At 38.6% G+C, this 18554-nt stretch overlaps 1 pseudogene; it reads left to right on the forward strand.

Annotated features, from left to right (window-relative positions):
* Positions 1–14173: 14173 nt before the first annotated feature.
* Positions 14174–18114, forward strand: LOC129085568 (E3 ubiquitin-protein ligase RNF115-like; annotated as a pseudogene).
* Positions 18115–18554: the final 440 nt, after the last annotated feature.

Here is an 18554-nt window from a genome sequence, read left to right on the forward strand (position 1 = left end):
CCCTTCCCCTTCTTTGTGAGGGAAAAATATTTTGAACCCATAATTCTATGTCCAGTCAAACTAGCAAGGCAATGTGAGAGTAAAATAAAAATATTTTCAGACATACAAAGACCCAGTTTCCTACCATATTTTACATCTTGGAAAGTCTTCAAAATAAAACCAAGGAGAAGACCAAAATGATGACATGAATCCAAGACTGACCTTTAATCCAAGAGCTCACTGAAGAGAAGCCCCAGGATAATGGCTGTGCTTCAGATCTTGACAACAACGGGTCCAGATTAGAACATACTGGAAGGGACCTTATTGTGAGGAGCCATGAGGGAAGAAAAGGATTCTATATATAATAGTAATTAGGCTCGATATATATGAGGATATTGTGGAGGACTAAGAATTTTTTTTTTTAAGAAAGAAAGAAAAGTTCCAATAAGAAGCACCTGCTAACCATAAAGGAAAAAAAAGGGTCAAGGTCTAAATAAAAAGAAGAAAAATATGGTTTGATTTTTAGTGACTGAGAAAGTATAAGAATAGAAAAAATTCTTGTGACCTTGAAGCTAGGAACATTCTGCTTTAGGTGCACAGGAATCATGACATTAGATCTGTAGAGCAAGAAATGTAATCATTAGCTCTTTCTTCATCTCCGAAGTCAACATTTATATAGTCTTAATAAAGTCAATGTTGCTTATTACTTTTCCAGTTTTTGGATCCACAGGGAGATAAAACACAAAAGATTTAACTATAATCATAGAATAGAAAAGAAATGTTATCAATTTTGACAAAATAAAAACACAGTTACAGCTGACAGAAGATGAGAGGTGAAAGGGCAATGAGAGATAGAGAAAAGGGTAAGGTGTTATAATCCTAGATGTGCTGAATCAAGAGAGAAAATTTATGAACATAGAATGGTAGCTTCCAGGGGCTGAGGGTTGGGGGAAATGGAGGAGATGCTGGTCAAAGGTTGCAAACTTCCAGTTAGAAAATGAATAAAGTTCTGGGGCTCTAATGTACAGTATGGTGATTACAGTTAACAGTACTATATTATATATTTTAAAGAAATTAGACCTTAAATGTTCTCACCATGAAAAAGACATGGCCATTATGTTACTGAAATGTTAGCTCACACAATATTGGTAACCATTTTGCAATATAGAAGTGTATCAAATCAGTAATTGATACACCTTATAACGTTATATATTTATGTTTATAATATATGTTTATGTGTTTATAAACACATATGTGTTTATATTTATAATATGTTTATAATGTTAAACATATAATTGACATATAACAAACAATGTTGTATGTCAATTATATCACAATAAAGCTGGAAAAAAGGAGTTAAAGTTTGTGGGATAATAAACGGAAATTTATTATTTATTGTTATAAAAGTAACCAAAAGAATTAAAATTTAATTACCAAAAATTGAAAGGAAAGGAGAAAAGGAGGTAGGGTATGATACCAATAGGACAAATCCTCATGTTTTATGGCAGTCATCAATATCTTGATCAGAAAGACCATTAGGACAAACAACAGAACTTTGAGGATGAGTGGTTTAAACAGAATATCAATTGCTGTAGGAGACTGGGAAGCTCACAGAATTCCCTAGAGGCTCATAAAGCTGGTTGAACAGTTTCACAATCTGGAGCCCAGCTACAGTGCAGGGGTGTAACTGGATGCCTGGCACAAACCCATGGAGAAAGAAAAGCAAATATTAGCTCCTTAAAAGGGCTCTACAGTGAGAGGTTATATATGGGCTGCTCTCTGGAAATCCCCCACCCCCACCCCAGTGTCTGGTACAGATTCTGCAGCCCCTCCCAACAACATTCAGGGTGGGATGCTAGAAGCTCTGTGGCTGTTGCCCCATAAGCTCAAAGCACTGCTGAGTGCACGAAACGCAATCAAGAAAGTGGACCGGACTGCTCCCCCTTGTGGGCTTTCTGAGACTTGCGGTCCCATAATGAGCAAGGGAGGTGAGGTTGGGCTAGGCAAGTGGGGGCTGGGGGTGGAAATGACCTCAGCATTTTCTGCACTAACATGTGGGGCCCAAGCATCGACATCTGGAAACCAACTAATATATGTTGCTTCAACCTTAATTGTGTCGTGGGCATGCCAATATAGAGATGACAATGGGTGCCATGGATATGAATGGGAGTGCAGCAAAGGTGAACAGAAGAGAATCCAGGACAGAAACTGAGGACCATCAACTTTAGAATAAGGGAGAGGAAGAATAAGAGACCATGGAGGCTGAAAAGAAGCATTCATAGAGGGAGCAGGAAACAATCAAAGTGTGATTATTTGAAGCCAAGAAAAGAGAATGTTTCAAGAAAGTGGAATTGGTCAATGTACCTGAGAAGCTACCTCAGATAAAGAAAGTGGCTTGGTAAGAAAGATGCCATTGGTGACCTGGTCAGAGTGATTTCAGTGGAAGGATGGGGGTGGGAATCACCTAACAGGACATGGAAGGTAACAGGCAGATGAAGAATTTTAGCTGGAAATGTAAGCAATGTCATAGTGTTGCATCCAACTATCACATCAACCCTGTGAGCCAGGTATTGTTTTTTACACTTCTTTTTAATCCTCACCTGGGGATATAGTTTACTGATTTTAGAGAGGGAGGAAGCAAGGGGAGAGAGAAACATTGATTGGTTGCCTTCTAGATGCACCCCAACTGGGGATCGAACCTGCAACCTAGGTATGTGCCCCAATCAAGAATCAAACATGCATCCCTTTGTTATACAGGCCATCCTGCCAAGAGCTGTGTTCTATACTTTGAAAAGTAGGAAGTAGGAAACAGAGAGTTATCCAAGGTGGTCCAGCTGCTGGATATGGCAGAGCTGAGATTTCAACATGAGTCCATGTAGCAGAAATACAAGTTCTTTCCACACACCGCTGCCTTCTCAGGCACCCTTGTCACCTTATGTGTCCCTAACCCTGCCAGTATGTCCCATGGCAAATATTGGAGTGGGCTCTTCATACTTATCACACAAAAACACACTGAACAATAGGATGGAAGTACTATGCACATGCTTGTCTGTTAGACAAATGAAGTCACATGAAAAACTAGAAAGAACAGCAGCAGCTTCCATCTTCCCTTTATGGCAACATGCATGTTTATTTTCATGGGCCAGTTCACAAACTCCTATTGCACATCTCAGAATCCATTGGACTCGAATACCCCTTTGCTGCAGTGCAAAGACGCTGAACTGCCAAAAGCATGTTACAGGCTGTGCCTTTTTGAAGAACCAACTTGAACTGATTGTTCTTCAGCTTTTCACATAAATTACAGAACATGAGGCCCACAGCTTTGCCCAAACTTGTCAACAGGTTTTAATTGTCTCCGCTTTTCCGTACACACAGATGGCTTCGTTAAGCTGCTCTGAGCAGACCTCTGCTGTCTCCACTAAGAAAATCAGACACAACAAATGGAAATCCGTTCAAAAAGAAAAATTATAATAAAACACATTTAAGAGTAACTGTTGTTATTTTTCCCAAAAGGTAAGTGCTGTATAAAGGACAATAGTAGAGGTGACAGTACAGAGATAGGCAAGGTAAGAAAAAAACATAATGAAAATGTGGATGTTTGAGGGCGGGGACAGAAAATACTAAGTAAATGGAAGTATTTGGAAAAGGCAGGAGATCCTTTTTTTAAATGAGATCCTTTTTATTAATGACATCCATAATGGGACCTAAATTTCAAGTTTTCTTTTGTTTTGTTTTTTTGCAAGTTCATTTAGAGAAGCTGCAAGTGATCTAGCAACTTCACTTACAAGACTCTCTCCTTCAGAAATAATGGGGAATATGTGTGTAATTATGTAAGAAGGTTACATGATAGCATTGCTTCTACTAAAAAAATTGGGAAACAAACTAGTCAGTTAAGTATAGTTTATCTAAATGAAAAAAATCATGCATCTGTTAAATCTATGATATGGCCTATATTTAATGACCCAAGATGACTGTGACTTTTTTAAGTGAGAAAAGTAGAATATCCAAAAATGATTCAATCTATTTACAAAAAACCTACCTACATGTTCCTCTATACACAGGAGAAAGTCTGATGGTAAACTTGTCAAATATTAACAGTACTTAGATCTTAGCAATGTGCTTTTGGATTCTTTTCATTTTCTTCATTTTACCACTCTCTATTGTCCGAATTTCTCACTCTTTAAGAAAACAATTTCTTTAAAATTGGAAAAAAAACAACGATGCGATTTACTCTTTTAAAAGGCAAGAATAAAGCATGGGTTGACCAAGCAGCGACGGGGTGCTGCGTGCCCAAGCTGCCCCTGACATGAACTCCAAGCCTCAAGTGCAGTGCAGACCGCCCTCCACGCGGCAATCCAGGGCAGAGAGCGGTGAGTGATGAGGCAGCGGCGCCCTGCCGGTGACAACACCCTGTGGGGCAGAGAACAGCCATCACCCAGCGCTGTGCGGAGTGTCTGGCTCAAGAACTAGCACTCAATCAGTACTACTGATTAAAATATCTCAGTTAGGAGAGAGGCACCCACACAAACTACCAGGTACTCATTTGAAAAGAGCAATGCATGGAATCAGCCAAGGAAAGGAGAAAAATTAAGCAATTTAGCGTTCAAATCTCTGCTTCTGATTTGTACTATGTGAAATTGTGCAGTTAATTTAACTCACTGATGCTCAGATTTCTCATTTGAAAAATGAAAGATCATAAAACAGATTAAGATAATAAGACAAATGATAAAAAAGGAAGATTGAGTGGCATAATATATTTACTTGGCTTTTATATTGCAGGTGCTTAAAATATTGTTAGAATATCCATAATCTTGCAAACACAGTAAGGAAAACCCCTTGGTTAGAAGACAGAAGATCTGTGTTCCAAGGCTGGTTCTGGTGGTGACTGACTGAGTCTTTGGACAGCACCCTGGGTGCTGTGCCGGGATCATATCTGTCTCAATGCTGCAACTAGGCTGCACCAGGATGTTATATGAGGATGTGCTAGGCACAAAGGCAAGGATTGTTACTGAAATACTTATGGTTGTCCTTTAACATAGGGACCAACCCCAAAAACATGTATACACTTATTTCTTTTGTAGTCTCTTCTACTTGTTGGCAAAAGCAATCATCATTCTGTAAAAGCCATCTTGATGTCAGGTCACCTTAGGAGAAGTTCTCACAAAATGATCACTAACTGTGGTCATTAAAAAAAAACACATTGAAAAAAATAAACAATACATTCTCATGGCATCAAATTTGAAATATATCAAAGAGGATACTATCAAAAGTGAGAGTCTCTCCCTCCAGTCTCCTCCAGCCTCCCAGCTTACCTTCCTTGAGGTAACCAATGTGACCAATTTCTTGTGCATCTTCCAAATACATTTTATATGTTAACATGTACACTATATGCATATACACACATGTGTATACACATATGCACACACATTTGTTTACCCAAACAGTAGCATGATATACTCATTGTTCTTTTTAGGTTTGTAAAACTAATGTTGTATTTCTCATATCTATATATAAAAAGCTGTCCCAATTCTTTTAATGAGAACATAGTATTACATCATATGGATATACAATATCTATTCTCTTTTGAAGGATTATAAATTGTTTCCAACACACAATGCTCTAGTAGACAGATTTATGTGTAAGTTATTTCACAGGTGTGAGTATATCTGAGATAAATAAATAGAAAGTCTAAGGGTACAAGCATTTTACATTTTGTAAGGCACTGTTAAGTGAAATCCATGGAGATTGCACCAAATTACTTTCCCAACCGCAATGGAGAGAGCCTGTTTCTCTACTTTTAGCCAATGCAGCATGGATCATTAATGTAACAGGTAACAAAAAAATCATGTGTCATTATCATTTTAATTACTATTTCTCTTTTTAAATATAAGGCTGAGCATCCTTTTGTTTGTTTGAAAACCATTTGTATTTCTTTTACTATGAATTGTCCTTTCATATTTTGGGGGCATTTTCCTATTGGGTTGTTTATTTTCATACTGATTTAAATTTATCAGTCTTTGGTGGTCTTATTTACTCTTAGAAAGGACTTCTTTATTTAAATTTTAAAAAATCTTTTATTTTTTTTCTAATTCTTTTTTGTGAGGGTACACTTATTAAAGCTGGGGACAGTAAAAGAAGGAAGGGCTTAGCACAGAAGAAGTAACAGGAGAGCCTTAGTGGAGCTGCCTTATCTCACTGGGAAGTCAGAGAAAAAGGGGCCTTGGAGACAGGGTCAGGAAGTTGGCCTGGGATGTGCTGTGTTGCCCATTGCCCCCCTCATTGCAAGTCTCCTGGGGACCTGTGCCTGCAGGGGAGGAAAGAGGGAAGGGGAAGGCACAGGCATGCTCCTGGGAGAAAGAGTGCACCTTTAATTCTTTTAATTTCCATTTTTAACATCTAAATTTTAATCAGTCTATATGTTTCTGTGTATATAATATGTAAGATAGAATCTAATGTTTTCCGAGATAATTCTCAGGGTGATCCAAAAAATTGCCTCCATAGTCCTCATTTTCTCCTATGACATTTAAATTTTACCTATATTATTTACCAATTTCCTACGTGTGTTTGGGTGTGTTTCTGAACTTCCTATTCTGTTTCATTTATCTGTTTTCTAGCCATGCATCAATATCACATTGTTTTAATTTTTGTAACTTTAGGATATGTTTTGATATCTGATCAAGATACTTTCTTTCTCCTTCTCTCTCTCACACATGGACTTTCTTACTTACTTATTTTTTTAGATGATACTTACAATTAATTTATGTGGTTAAAAGGTTGATTCCATTGTATTACATCTATGGATTAACTTGAGAGGAACTATATGAAGTTTAGTTTTTCTATCCATGAAAAGATCATGGTCTTTTGTAGTAGAGTTCTTTATTGAATGAAGGTAAATATAAATCAATTCCTATGTGCCAGAGATGCCAGAATCCTAATACAAAGTTTTATTTAAAATCTATAGGCCCATTTATTTGATTGGTATTGAATCTTGCTTTGACTTAGATGCTCTGTTTCCATTTTTATAGGAAAAAAATACCCAATAATTTAAACTAGGTCTTTCTCAAAGTCACATTTGTACACTAAGAGCAGAACCAAGACTAAATGAGTACCTCACACATGGAATGCATTCTATTTAATAATATACTGATCTCCAAATGCTCTAAAATTAGTTTGATATGGTTGCCCTATTCAAAACACAGCTTGGTTCCATTTATTTATCCCAAATACTCAAGTTGTATCATTTCGCTCAACAAGAAAACATTTAAAACTATTTCATTTGGAACCACTTAAGAAAATGAGCATGATTGATTAGAGTTTGATAATTAATGTTGAAAGATATCAAATTTTTTAGAAAACTGGTCTTAGAAATATTCATTATTGAATATTCTCATTATATTATTGTCATATTACCTGTCAATTTGATCGTGTAATCTATAATCAACTCCCTAGATAAAGAAGGACACCTCCCACTGATTATTAACTGATTTTCTAAGGTCACACTGACCTTAGGTCAGTGAGAGTTCATCACTGAGCTGAGATTAAAAGAAGGAACAACTTCACTATCACAAGAGTTAACTAGCTTACTCAGTGCTGTGCCAATAAAATGCTGAGTCGCTAGCTCCAGGCTTATTTTTAAACATCTGCTTGTTCATTAGCTGATTGCCTCCTACAAGCACAGTTCTAGGGTGGGCCTGAAACTAGCTAGCTTAAACTCAATAATTTTTCTCCTACTTACCCTACTAATCAACATTCTGATAAGACATGGAAAAAAGATGAACAAGGTTAAAGACAAATAGTCCTTCATTAAATCTGAAGCCTGCTTCTGAACCCGATGAACTTGAACAAGTTATTGAGATTAAGTATTTCTGACGACGGTCCACATGCACCAGAATCTCCCAGGTGTTTGTTTAAAATGTGTATTCCTATGCCTGACCCCAAATTGTGGGGCTGGCCAAGTCATCTTCATTATTTTCAAGCTTCCCAGATTTTTGTGCATGCAGACTGCCCCAACCTTATTTGTTCAACTGTAAAATGGCATGCAACCATCTTATTCACAGGGTAGTTTTAAGGCTTTCAAATAATTATATATGCAAAGTACCAGGCACAAAAAAGTGGCTTAATAGTATCAGTTGCCTCCCTTTCTCTTTCTTCTCTTCTACTAAATAATAAGAAAAAATGGACACAAATATAGCATGCTACTTTAAAGTTTTATTTCTTTCTTTATCAGGAATGGATAAAACCACTGTACTCTTCTCAGAACTAAGTAAATCTTAGTTATCAAAAACTCAAGCTCAAAATATTTCATGAAAAGCATTTATTTGATGTTATAGATCTAAACTGACCAGATGGCCACATAATTTTGAAATACTGATAGGCAGCAATCTTCTACAATATGTATGCTGGTTATCAATTTATTACCTCTTGGATCTAAATTCATACTTCATTAGCTGCTCTGAGAAAATGGATATGGGCCCCTTAAATAGTTTTCCTCCACCAGATGGCATGGTGTTAAGCGTTTTCTGTAAAGGGCACTGGGGAGATTATAGGATGAAAGGATTTTGCTTCCTGGTCTGGTGTACTTGTTTGCCCATTTCCTGCCATGTGCATAGTTTCCTCAGCACCCAGTTCCCATTGCATAAGTGGTTTCGCCATTTCTGCAGAACCAGACTCCTGCAGTGATCAGAGCTTCTCCTGCACCCAGCTCCTGCAGTGCATGAAAGCCAGCAGCGTCCCCCCACCCTCCCTTCATGTGGGATGCAAACATCTACTTGGCTACAGTGGATTAACAGGAACCAGATTTATCCTTTTACATTAAACAACTAAAACTTGACAAAATATGAAATAGTTTTCAGTAACTGAATAACAGGCATCCCAAGACAGTGATCTCTGAGAAAAGAGTGGCAAATAAGAGGACTGTCCAGCTTAATACTTGGAGTACATATGCAGACAACAGGGGTGGGAGGAGGCACTCAGAGTCCAGTGGTCTTCCTGCATTGGGGAATAAAATTCAATATTTGATGAGGCCAAAGCTGCTAAATTTCTCAGGGAATGGTACAGAGAACATAGAGAAAATTTGGAAAATCTTCAAAGAAGTGCTGCTAAGTCCTTGATGTGTGTCCATATGGGAGGAAACTGCCAGTGCCAGAGGGGGGACACTGAAAAGGAGCAGGTAAAAAGCCCCAGAGACAAAAATTACTTGTATTCCCCCAGCCAGGGTAGAAAAATCTCTGAGTACACAGAGTACTGACTACAGTCCTCAATAGGGAGTGTAGTGGAGTAAAGTGTGAAGGCCATGCTAGACTTGCTGTCTTAGCTATAACAAAATACCACAGAATGGGCAGCTTAAGCAAAAGACATGGATTTCTTACAGTTTGGAGACATTGATTTCCTCACATGGCAGAAAAAGAAAAAGAGAGAGAGCTCTAGTCTTTTCCTTTCTTATAAGGACACTAATCCTGTCATAAGGCCCCATCCACACGACTTCATCTGGGGGTGTCCAGCCTTTTAGCATCTCTGGGCCACACATTAAATACACAAGCACTAATGAAAACAAACAAAAAAAAACCTCACAATGTTTTAAATAAATTTACAATTCTGTGTTTGCTGCATACATAGCTGTCCTGGGCTGCATGGGGCCTGTGGGCCGTGGGTTTGACACACTTGAATCTAATTACCACCCAAACCCCCATCTCTACATACTACATTGGGTAATAAAGACTTCAGCCTTTAAATGTGGAAGGGATACAAACATTCAGTCCATAACACCTGCTTAACAAAACTTAAAAGCAAGCCTCTCAAGTATAAAGAAGTTTTCAAGTAAATTATCTATATTCCAGGACAAAGTCCAAAAGTACTTAAAAGAATAACTTCTCCCTCCAAAAAAGAAAACTGAGTAGCAAAGAACATAAAATTCCAAATGCCAAGCATCCAATGCAAAGACACCAGTCATTCAAAGAAGCAGGAAAATATAGGCCTGAGTAATCTGAGTAAAAACCAATCAACAGGAACAGACCCAAAAATGACAAAGATTTAGGATTAGTATATAAGAATATTAAAATAGCTATTATAAATGTATCCATGTGTTCAAGAAGATAGAGAAAAGCATGAGCATGGTAAGGAGAAAAATTAAATATATAAAAAAAGACCCGACTGAATAGACACAGTATAAGAATGTATTTAAAAAGTAAATAAATTAATTAAAAAAAAAAAGAAAAGGATTTGTGATGCTTAGATATTAGATAATAAAAAATAACATATTGTTTCAAAAAAAAAAGAAAATATTAGTGAAAAATGAAGTCATAGCAATAGAAACTATTCATAATGAACACAGAAAGAAAAAAAACACAAAAATAAATAAATAAGTAAATATACAGAGCTGCTGTGAGATTTGAGACAATGTTGAGCAGTTTATCATACACAATTGAAATCCCAGTAGGAGATGAGAGAGATGGGGAAACAAAAAGAATGTGAAGAAATAATGACTTAAAATTTTTCAAATTTGATAAACCCACTTATCAAATGATAAACCCACATATCAATAAAGCTAGAAAGAACCCCAAACAGATAAAGCATAAAGAAAACCACACTAAAAAATCATAATCAAACTGCTAGAAATCAGTGTTAAAGATGTAAAGGATAGCCTTTTTCAATGGCAAAAGGGTAGCCTTTTGAACAGATGGTGCTAAAACAATAAAATATTCAAATGCAAAAAGTGAACTTTAACCCACCTTATATACCATATACAAAAACTGTTAAGTGTATTACAAGACTACATGTTAAACTTAAAACAGTAAAAATTCTAAATGAAAACATAAGAGAAAATATTTGTGACCTCAGATTGGTCAAAAATTTCCTAGACAAGATATAAAAAGTATGAGTCATATTTTCATTTTTATTTTTTAAATATTTTACTTATTTATTTTTAGAGACGGGAAGGGAGGGAGAGAAACACCAATGTGTGGTTGACTCTCAAGTACCCCCTACTGCGGACCTAGCCCACAACCCAGGCATGTACCCTGACTAGGAATCAAACCAGCGACCTCTTGGCTCACAGGTCAGCGCTCAATCCACTGAGACACACCAGCCAGGGTTGAATCATATTTTTAAAGTTGTAAATTACCCTCCATTAATGTAAAACCTACTTTTCATAATGCACCGTGAAGGATATTAAAATTCTACCAACAGGGAGGAAACATTTGCAAAATGCATTGATGAAAGACCGGTACCCAAAATATACAAAGGATTCTCACAACTAAAACATAAGAAAATAAAACTCCAATTTAAAAAAGCAAAAGATTTTAACAGACATCTTGCCAAAGGGATATAAATGGCAAGTAAGCACATAAAAAGTTGCTCAATATTGTTAGTTAGGAAAATGCAGAGTAAAACTGCAAAGAGGAAGTATGACACCAAAATCACAAGCTACAAAAGAAAAAAAATTGATAAACTGAGTATCATCAAAATAAGAAACTTCTGTGCCCCAAAAGAAATCAGGAAAATGAAGACAGCTCATGGGCGAAATGGGAGAAAACATTTTTTCAAATTATATATTTTTAAGGGACCTGTATCTAAAAAAAAATATGTAACAACTCAATAATAAGTGACACAATTAAAAGTAATGACCCATTTAAAAATGGGCAAAAGCTCTCCATAGATGCTTTTCTAAAGAGAATATACAAGTAGCCAATGAGCATGTGTAAAGATGTTTAACATGATTCGCTATGGGGGAAATGGAAACCAAAAGCATAATGAGATACCACTTCATATTTATTGCCGTGACAAGAATCAAAAATATAAATGATACCAATAACAAAGATCGGATACAGATGTGGAGAAATTGGAATCTTGCTGGTAGGAATACACTGTTGGTGGGAATGTAAGATGTCACAGGTACTTTGGAAAATACAGTATGTCAAACAGCTTGGCAGTACCTCAAATAGATAAACATAGAGTTACCACATAATTGAGCAATTCCACCCCTAACTATGTACCCCAGAGAAATGAAAACACATCCACATAGAAACTTGTACACTGAAGTTAAGAGCTGCATTATTTATAATAGTCAAAAAGTGTAAACAACCCAAATGTCCATCAACTAATGAATAGATGAATAAAAGTGGTGCATTAAATACAATATGATATTATGTGACGATAAAAATGTACCATAGACTGAAAAATACTATACCAAAGAAGAACCTTCAAAAACTTATGCTAAATAAAAGAAGCCAATCACAAAAGAAACATGCTGTATGATTCCACATATATGAAATGTTCAGAATAGACAAATCTATAGAAAAATAAGTAGAGTAGAGAGGTTGGTTAGAGTTTGAGGGGAAGGGGGAATTGGAGGGTGATGGCTACAGGGTATGGGATTTCTTTTAGGGGAATGAAAATGTTCTAAATTTGAATGTAATAATGGATGCATGAGTTTGCAAATATATTAAAAGTCACTGAATTTTGTACATTAAATGGGTGAATTGTATGGCATGTGAATTATATCTCAATGAAACTGTTAACAGATGTAAAGAAATCTCTAATGGAAAAAACTACAGTGTATTACCATTAAACACCTTTTTTAATGAAAACAAATAACTAAAACCATCCCTAAAGGGAAGGCCATTGGGTTTTAGGGAGGGAGTTAATGCCTGGCTTCTATACAAGAAATACCGTCTTGGGGCGGGGGGCACATGATGCCCCAGAAGGAGTGTGTTGTTTATAATTGTTTAGGCCCCACAGTGAGACTCATATCAGGGACATGAGTTGACAGTTCTGGATAGCTGTTTGACTTAGAGTTCCAGCTCAGTTCAAGTAATTGAATATAGCTCTTATATTTTGAGGGACTACCTGAGGGGAGACGGTGTAACGTGTCCCATGTGTCCAACCACTAAGCAGGTGATTTGCATTCACTCCATGGAATGGCTTCATGAAATGGGGTTCACAGCTATTTAAAGTGAACCTGGGGCCACTATCCCCTGTTTTTTCCAACGCTTTTTGGTGAAATGAAAGAAAATGGTGATGAAAAGAAGCCAGAGCTCTCTATTGGGGGATGGCAGACCCAACAGTTAAGGTGCTTGCAATTGTTTAGAAGAGTCAAACCAGTAGGAAAAGTTTTGGAGGTGATTCTGAAAGACAAATACCATTAATGTTCTTCATCACCTATACATCCTGTAACCTAAGATGTTCTCTCCTCAGAGAGTCAAATTTGTTATTTTTCCTCCACCACCAAGAACTTGATGTTTTCCGTTCCAGTAAGTATAACTTCACCTTTTCTACAATCATTCCCAACTTGTATCCAGACCATCCGGACTGTTCATCCAGAAGTGTCAGGTGCAATATACACAAAAGTGTTTTCATAAAATTTACACAGATCCATTATGTCCCCTATGTGGAATACTGTAGAGGGACTCTGTGAGAACCAAATGATCATTATCCTATGATCAAGGATCATGGCAACCCCACCAAACAATCCAGGTGGCTGAACCAGAATAATTTTGAATCCCCTAAGTCCCTTTGGGCAGGGCAGCCACTCTGAGGGTGTAGCAACCTATCCAGCTCCAGTTACTGTTAAAAAAGAAGCATTGTGCCTAGAAATGGTCAGAATGGGATCCTAAATATTCATATGGATCAAATTAACCCCATCCCTTTCATTTAGACTGTTATCTAGGAAGCAACCAAAAGGTAGTTCCTTGCTGAAGGCAGCTGCATTACAAAGTGTGTAGATCAAGAGGACATCTACGTGAGTGACTTCAACAATTTGATCAGCAGTCATGACTAGTCTCCATAGTTCATGGCCCCAAAGAGGAGTGTCTTTAATCCAACAGTCTATCATTTTCTTTCTTTCTCTCTTTCCCTTTCTCTCTTTCTCTCTTTCCTTACCCAAGGATATGTTTATAGGTTTGAGAAGGAGAGAGAGAGAGAGAGAGAGAGAGATAAGAGACAAACATCGATCAGCTGCCTCCCGTGTGCACCCTGATCTGGGATCAAACCCGCAACCTAGGTATATGCCCTGACTGGGAAACAAACCCACAACCTTTTGGTGTACAGGATGAGATGTTCCAACCAACTGACCTACCCAGCCAGGGCCAGTCTATCATTTTCTAAGGAGCAGGCCAGATGCCTAGATCATGGCAACAGCCCAAAAATGAGTAAAATATAATGAAGTTCATCAAGAAACACATTGGTCAGAGCTCTGAGAATGACTTTTCAATCCAGAGTGCAGGAGATTAACCTCCATGGGGCTCACTTTGGACAAGCAGGATGCAAGAGCAGGTAAATAATTCCTTTTCTCCTTCTAAATGGACTGTCCAACAACACAGTTATATGGCTTCTCAGAGTGCAGTCCTGTGAGACAGAGCCACCAGCCACCCATTTCTGTGGCCAGCTCGTTAATGCATCTTCTGACTCTCCCTTTCTTCTTCCTGCCCCTTGTCCCTTGCACTTGCTCTCTAAGAGTTTATTCCTCAAGGAAGTAGTAGCAAAAAGGGGAAACCCATGCTAAGACAGTAAGATAGAATTCCAACCCAAAGTTTGTCTTCCTTATTTTGTTATTCTAGGAAAAAAGTCACTGTTTTATAGCATGGTGACCAGCAGTACTAGAGAGGGTTATTATGTTGCAATTTTTGTTATAGGCTGCTTTTGGGAGGAATGGTAATTTAAAAACAAAATCCCATTGAAAACACTCCAGTTTTCTCTTTGTTAACATTTACATTGCTGAGCTGTAAGGGCTATCACCCACTTGTTGCCCATGTATCTTAATTGCAGGCAAGGTGGGTTGGAGGAAATAAACAGCCTCCTGAGTGTTTGCCTTGCAAAGCCAAACCTATAAAGCAATGACAAATGTCACATTTTATAACAGAGTATGGCAATAATTGGATTTAAAACAAACAAAACAAAGGAAAACTGACTAAAAAACATCTTATTTTTTAAAACTTTGAATCAAAACTATAATTCATTAGCACACCATTTCCCACTTTCCATCTGGAAGCCAGAAATATAGATGATATACATCATGCAGCAGCATCCAACAAAATCATTTAAGACCCATAAATTTGAATGTGTGTAGAACATTTGTATTTTATTTGTGTGTTTTTGTTATGTTTTGTTTTTGTATGAGAGGGGTTTTCCCTTTTTGGAAGAATTAAAATTTAGATAAAAATTTCCAGCACTGACTCTGGGGTGTTTTAGAATTTATGTCCCACTTTGCATTTTTCAGCCCCACTATTTCTTCTAAGGCATCCCAGTGGGAAGTACAAAAAAATTTTCTTTTTTCTCTCCTAAGAATCTTAAAAGTTGTGTAAGAAAAAAAGAAAGATAAAATGATCGACAATGGTTCCCAAGAGGAACCTGAGAACAGACAATATTCCTGGGGGGTTCTTAATGAACAAGTGTCTCTCTACATTTACAGTCCACATGTCAGAACCCACAGATTGGAGAATACAGGAGCTTGAGCTCTGCTTATACTTTTAAAGAGACAGCTGATAGGATCAGACATCCTCCTACTCCCTCAAGGCACTCCCCACAGCCCACTGAAACACACTGTCCAATTCTTCCTAGTTCATCCCTTTCCATATCTGGTTGGAGGACTTACACTGTACTAAGGGGGCCAAGCTACACACAAGGTTTTCCACACTCCAGCTGTTGGACTTAACAGCCTTTGAAACATGATCCAGGTCAATATATGTTGAATGTCAAGGACATAATGGAACATATTCCATCACGGTTTGCTGGATGACCACCTACATAAGATGCCTGCGCTTGCAGGGAGAGTGGTTGGCTTGAGCATGCAGTTGAATGTGCCCTGTGAACACCCTAATCAATAAATATTTATTCTGCCTTGATTGTGCATGCTATGTTCTGTCTGTTTGTTTCTTTCCCCCCAAATTCATATGTTGAAATCCCACCCCCCCAATGTGATGGTATTAGGAGGTTGGACCTTTGGGACATGATTAGGTCATGAGGGTGGAGACATCAGAAACAGGATTAATGTTCTTATAACGAGGCTCCAGAGAACTCCCCTGCCCTTCCACCATGTGTGGACGAGAAGCCTGTGACTGGAAAGACAGCCCTCACCTTGTTTTGTAGGTAGCCATCAGTCACAGCACCAGGCTGGCTGGTGACTTCCAGGGGTGGGCAGTGTGGAGGGAGGTGGTGTAAGGTGGGGCTGCACAGAGGACATCAGCGCACTGGGATCCCGGGGTGCCCTGCTGACTCCACCCAGCTCCCTCAGATGTGCAGGTGCTACATCCAGTGTTGGGAGGGGGCTGATGGCAACAGCATCTCCAGGCTTCTTGATGGCAGGTTCTGCTGCCTCCCCTCCCCATTGATAGTCAGGGAGTCCCAGGGAGTCTCACTCATTGGCCAAGATGGCATAGACAGAGGTTCTTACACTGCTGTTAAAAGCTAGAAAGTTGAATGGACAGGACCCCAGCCACCAAGAGATAGCAAGATAATTGGATAGAGGGGAAAAAAGAAAACCCTCTCCTCCTTATCCCTATAACAACCTGTGCCTTGAACAGGAAGAGGAGATAGTCTTTCAGATGGGAGTCCACCATTCTCCCATGTTGTGGCACCTGAATATCTCTCTCTTTTTTTTTTTTTTTTTACCAGCACCTGTCTCACAAGTTTGGCTTTCCTTTGGGCAGGCCACAGAACCTGCATTTTTGGTCACAACCTGAGCTTCTTGGCACCCTGATCTCTGAGTTTCAGCCTCCAGAGCTGTGGGCAAAAAATGTCTGTTGTTTATGAGATACCCAGTCTGTGGTCTTTGGTTATAGCAGCCCAAATGGACCCAAACAGAATGTATAATAGGTAGGGCAGAAGGAAGAAAAACACATGGACAATGGAGCCTTTATAATCTAGAGCAGCAGATTGCAAACCAGATCATACTTGTAACAATATAGATTCCCTCCTGAAGACCCTGGGAGCAAAGAGAGAAAAGGCCAGAAGGGAATGCTGCACCTGAGAAGACAGTCACATAGGCAAGGAGGATGCTAAAAGTTAATCTCACTACTTCACAGGCCAGCAGCTGAAAAACGTAGGCCAAAAACTTACTTTTAAGATAAAAGAAAATTAGCCACCATATGGCTTAGCTTTTTGTTTAAACATGATATATACATTTTCAAAATGTATCTAACAGGAAAAAGGAGCAGGCGTGCAGAGATAGTGGCCTGATGAGGGCTGGACCAGCTGCCCCCTTGGACTGCGACCCACAGGGAAGAGAGAAAAAAAGGCAGCAAGGAGGAGCCCCCAGCAACCAGGGCAGGCACAGGCACTGCACACCCGTTTTTCTGTCACTTTTGCAAGGGCGAGGTCAGCCCCAAACTACCAGAATATATTTGTTCCAGATGTGAATCAGGATTTATTGAAGAAGTGACGATGATTCCAGTTGTTTAGGTGGTGGTGGCAGCTGGATGGACAATAGCACATCAATACTTTTTTCAGAGCTCTGGTTCAGTTTGACCACACACTGATTATCCAAGACTTCAGACCATTTCTAAGTAGAAACTCATGGGGCCAAGATAATAGAGCCAATGAAAAAGGTCACCAGACTAACATTGACTTCTGGGGACCAAGTTGACCTTCTGGACTATCAATGGCTCAGAGATACAGACCTCCAACAAGTACTGGTCCTGATACACTACCAGCCATTGAAGGAATAATACAACAGATCTTTACAGAGTTATTTGAAATTCTGCAGGTCCTAATGGACCCCTATACCCTTTTACCAAGAGCAGGATGCTGCACTCCAACCCTGGGGACTATACCTGGGGTCAAATAGGGCTTGAAGCCATTGTGACCAAGCTTTCAGGACAACTGAAAAACACGGCGACTCCCTCAGCCGACAAGGAGAAGATCACATCTCTTCCTACAGTGACAGTAACTCAGGAACGAATCAATATGGGCTTAGACTGTCCTGTAAGCAAAGAAGATCACACAGTTGAGGAGGAAGTCCAGCAACCTTGCAACAACTTCATTCACAGCAGCTGTGTTGTGCCTGTTTGAAATGGCATGCTACATGTCCTATACGTAGGAAGAGCTTAAATGGTGAGGACTGTCCTTGGCAAACCCAGAACTCAGGCCTCTGCAAGCCACAGATTTAGCAGTGACAGCCAGCTACATGACCAATGGACTTTCTGAAGCTGAAGGCAGCCTCAGAGCAAGGGCTATGGTAGTCTTCTTACCACAGGGACAAATTGTATCAAAACAAAAACTAGTGGGTGGATTTAGGAATCACCTAAGACATACCAACCCATAATATTAATGCAGAGTGTTTCTCTTTAAATTTAAAGTTAGCATCTATAGATGGAATTGTATCTACAACCAAGTGCTTCTTATTCCTGAATTCAGAGTGATAATTTTTAAGTGTGAAACTTAATTATGTAGGTTTACACCTGCCAGAATAGAATTAGTTGCTTCAAGTCTAGCTAGGGTACTGCTCTTTGTCATGTTACCTTGTAATGAATGTTTACACCTCTTTCCACCTACTAATGGTAAGGTGGAGGATCCAGCCTAGTGTATTTTATGGTAAGTACAACCTAAATAAATAAAGTGTATCTAAGACACTGTTCCATCATGAA

The sequence above is a fragment of the Pteronotus mesoamericanus genome, unplaced genomic scaffold (genome assembly GCF_021234165.1).
Source record: "Pteronotus mesoamericanus isolate MK-2021 breed Mesoamerican mustached bat unplaced genomic scaffold, CSHL_Meso_final scaffold_31, whole genome shotgun sequence".
In the NCBI taxonomy this organism is placed as follows: Eukaryota; Metazoa; Chordata; class Mammalia; order Chiroptera; family Mormoopidae; genus Pteronotus; species Pteronotus mesoamericanus.